The sequence below is a fragment of the Canis lupus genome, chromosome 9 (genome assembly GCF_048164855.1).
Source record: "Canis lupus baileyi chromosome 9, mCanLup2.hap1, whole genome shotgun sequence".
NCBI lineage: Eukaryota > Metazoa > Chordata > Mammalia > Carnivora > Canidae > Canis > Canis lupus.
In genome coordinates this window covers 40206840-40211236 of record NC_132846.1, presented here as the reverse complement: position 1 = coordinate 40211236, position 4397 = coordinate 40206840, and the positions used below count along the sequence as shown (strand labels likewise).

Here is a 4397-nt window from a genome sequence, read left to right as displayed (position 1 = left end):
TTGGGGTGTGATCCTAGAGTCCTAGGATCGAGTCCCACTCGGGCTCCCTGCATGGAGCCTGCTTCTCTCTCTGCCTATGTCTATGCCTCTTTCTCTATCTCTGTGTCTCTCATGAATAAATAAATAAGTCTTAAAAAAAAAACACTCAAAGTTTAGGTCAGTGGGAAATAATTTTAATCAAAGAATTGTACATTTTCTTCCCACATATCTTGCTTTGTATTAGGGAATGACATTGTGATCCATTTTACTAAAATATTACAAAATATTTACAAGAAAATATTAAAATAACTCAAACACAAAAAGCAAGATGGGGTAAAATAAGCTATTTTTTCAGAAATCTCTACTCCAGTGCCCACTGCACACAAGAAGAGAATCAAAACAAATAAGTAACAAAGATTCCCTTGATCACAAGTTTCCAAAGAATTGGAGAAGGGGAACAAATGGGATGAAAACGGTGGTATGAAAGGGAATGGATGTTAGCAGCACTGCTTCAATAACCAATCTATTCTGATGAAACAATCCTCTCCTACATACAAATAAATTCTGAACAAGGCTAAACTTTAGGATATTCCTTGAACTGAAATTGAAAAATACCCTGACAGTGAAAGTTGTTCTTTCACTAAGTTTAGTAAGAGCCTCTTTCCCCACGAACCTCTGCTGTGAAGAGAAACGCTCCGGCATTACGAGCTGTCACAGTAGCCCTTCCATCTCTTTCATGAAAGCTTCATAAACGTCATCCTTGGTCTGAACGGAGACAGGAACAGACAGACCAGATTTGGGAGCTGCTTTGGCAAGAGGCACAGCAGAATCATCCTCTGACTTTCTTTGGGGAGCAGCAGCAGCCCCTTTATTCTTCCAACATACCCTTAATGCTGTGGGCACGAATCCAGTAAGCCCTGCCTTGGGATTAGTGTTCTGTGGCTTGGCACTGATGGTTGCTGTGATTTTCTTCTCAATGGTGGCTGTGCTTGTATCATCCACCTTGGGGCCTGAATCAAGTTGGGTGGAGCACTTAAAACCCCTGGGTTGAGCTGGTGGGAAAAGCCCAGGTGGGGCAGGTCCAAGTGGAGGCACCAAAGGTGGGCGCATCAGGCCAGGAGGTGGAGGGATGCTTGGAGGTGCAGCGGGAGGTAGCCTTGGTGGGGGAGTTCCTGAGGGGGAGGGCCAGGAGGCAGACCTGGAGGTGGACCTGGGGGAGGGCCAGTGGGTTGGCCTGGTGGTGGGCCTGGAGGCAAAAGTCGGGGTAAGGGCCTTTGGAGTCCTGGCATTCCAGGGGGCCCTCGGGAATGGAGGAGCTCCTGGAAGTGGTCCAGGAGGAAGGCCAGTAGGTGGTCGTAAAGGTGACAACAATGGTGGTCGTAAAGGTGGAGCAGGTGGTGGTCCAAGAGGAGGTGGTCCTGGCATGGGAGGTGCTTATATCTGAGAAGGAGGAACAGACTGTGGGGGAGCTTGTTGCTGTGAAGAAGCAGTAGATATGCCATCAGAAAGAGATTCCTCTTTATGCTGTTTCTGTGATTGCTCTTCTGCTTCAGAATCATCAGAATCATCTTCGTCATCATCCTCTGAAAATTCTTCTACTTCTCGTCACCTCCTCAGGGATATCCTGACCTGCCATTTGAAGCATTATGGCTTGAAGAGGAGTCAGCTCCTTCATGTTCTTCTTTTTCTTCCTTGATTTTCCAGGCATATCTGCAAATCTTACACTCAGAACTGACTGACTTCTTTTCTTCATTGTTGTCTCTCTCTTTATCATCACAGTGCACAAATTCATCCCCTTCACTTTCTCCATCTGACCTGTCAGTGTCTCTGTCATCAGTACTGTCATCATGCTTATCTTGATCCATGTCCTCAGGATATCCATCATCTTCACTGGTGCTGGAAACATCATCATCATGACCCCGTTGAGCAAGTTCTGAGCTGTATAACATGTCTTTATCTCGCCTGCGAGGGGGAAGATCTAGGGCAAAGCCCACTTTACGGCCATACATTTGCAAGACTTGAGGAGGTGGTGGGCCAGGGCGAGGACCAGGAGGTTTTCTACCAGGGGGCAAACGTGGTACACCATGTCCAAGAAGAGGAAGTATATAAACTGCCTGTGTTGGAGGTCCATAGGCTGAGGTCTTTTTAAGGATGGAGGGTGGCTGGGCACCAGGAAGTGGAATGTCCTGGATCAAGATGTTGGAAGGAGCATGTGGCATATCTGGCAAGGGAATACTCTCCACTTCCACATGGTGAGCAGTCTTGACAGCATCAAAATATTGGCTAAGTTGAACCCTCTTCTGTTCGTATTCCATTTCTCAATTCTTTGTAAATATCCGGATTCTCTTTTTCATAGAGTCGTAGAATACGTTCAAAGGTTTCACGCAGCTTTTTACCCTTGTCTTTCAGCATCCTCTCATTTAACTGTGGTTGCTGCACTGAGTTAAACTCCATTTCAAAAAACAAAACAAAAACAAAACAAAACAAAACAACCGGACTCCATTTCAGGGCAACCTAGGTGGCTCAGCAGTTTAGCTCTGCCTTTGGCCCAGGGCGTTATCCTGGAGACCTATCCCAGGACAGGCTCCCTCTGCCTGTGTCTCTGCCTCTCTCTCTCTGTCTCTTATGAGTAAATAAATAAAATCTTAAAAAATAAAATAAAATAAAATAAAGTAAACTCCATTTCATACAATTTTCCATGTCCCAGATAATCTGTTTGGGATTCAAAACTGCAGCTCATACCATCATGCGCTGTTTTTTGTTCTTCTTTAATTCTCTCTTCTGGGCTTCTTTTTGGGCTTGCTCTGTGGGATTAATAAATTTTCCACTCTTGGTGGATGATGTAGATCTCCGTCCCATGTTGACAACTTATATGGTTTACCTGGCTCATTAAAAAAACAAAAAATCACTTCTGCTGGGTTCCTGGGACTGCAAGAAGCGAGAGGAACGATTCTTGGCCTCTTCTACATCGCAAGGGCCTTCACCTCTGCCTGCCGGTCAGCCACGCAGCCACTGACATCTTGAAACCTCGCGCCCCTCCCTCTAGCCTGTTAATATGGTAGGTAACACTGATTTTTCAACCTTGCAATCCACTTAGTCATGTATACAATTCTTTTATATATTGCTAAGTTTGATTTGCTAATATTTTGTCAAGGCTTTTTTTTTTTTTTTTAAAGATTTTATTTATTTATTTGACAGAGAGAGAGAGAGCACACAAGCAGGGGGAACAGCAGAGGGAGAGGGAGAAGCAGGCTCTCCACTGAGCAGGGAGCCTGATGTGGGGCTCTATCTCAGAATTTGGGATCATGAGTTGAGCCACAGACAGACACTAACCAACTGAGCCACCCAGACGCCCCTGTCTAGGCTTTTTGCATATATTCATGAGGTAGGTATATTGGTTGTAGTTTGGTTTGGTTTGGCTTTTTGTATTGTCTTTGTCTGTTTTTGATATCTGGGTAATACTAGCTTCATAAAATGAACTGAGTCAGGTCATTATGTTGTGAATCTAAAACAATGGTGTATGTCCACTGTATCTCAAATTTAAGAAAAAAAGATAAAAAATTACTAACAAAAATGAATTGAGAAGTGTTCTCTCATTTTGTTTTTTGAAAGATATTGTGTAGAATTGTTAACTCTTCTTTAAATGTTTGGTAGAATTCTCTGTAAAGTCATCTGGATCTATGGATTTGGGAGGGGGGTTAATTTTAAATTTAATTTCCTTAACAATCATAGGGATATTAAGATTGTCTATTTAACATTAGATAAGTTTTGGTAGTTTCTGTTTTTCAAGGAATTGGAATTGGTCCATTTGTTTTGTTTTTTTTTTTTTTAATTGGTCCATTTGATCTAAGTTGTCAAGTTTATATGTGTGGAGTTATTTGTAATTACTATTGCTATGGTCTGAATGTTTGCATTCCCCTCAAAGTCATATGTTGAAACCCTAATGTCCAGTGTGATGATATTGAGAGGTGGGGTTTTTGGGAGGTGATCAGATTTTGAGGGAAGAGACTTCATGAATGAGGTTAGTAACCTGGTTAGTAACCTTCTAGAAGAAACTCTAGAGGTATCCATTGCCCTCTTCCACCATGTGAGGACACAGCCAGGACTTTCCAACCTCCACACCGTACGAAATAAATTTATGTTGTTACCCAGTCTGTGGTATTTTGTAATAGCAACTCAAATGAAGTAAGACAATAATAGTCCCTTAGGATTTTTTTAGATGTTGCATTTCTGGCCAGCTGACTTCTTCTATTTCAAATCTGGGATATTTGAGACATCAAAGAAAACCTAGGCAGCTGACCACCATATTGTTGCTTGGATCCTTGGCTGGTCTTCTTTCTTTTCTCCACCTTTCAGAGTCATCTTATTTTTATTTTTAAGATTTTTATTTATTTATTTGACAGAGAGAGGGAGAGCAC

At 42.6% G+C, this 4397-nt stretch overlaps 1 pseudogene; it reads right to left on the bottom strand.

The window, feature by feature from the left end:
* Positions 1-666: 666 nt before the first annotated feature.
* Positions 667-2913, bottom strand: LOC140639421 (WW domain-binding protein 11-like; annotated as a pseudogene).
* Between the last annotated feature and the right edge of the window lie 1484 nt (positions 2914-4397).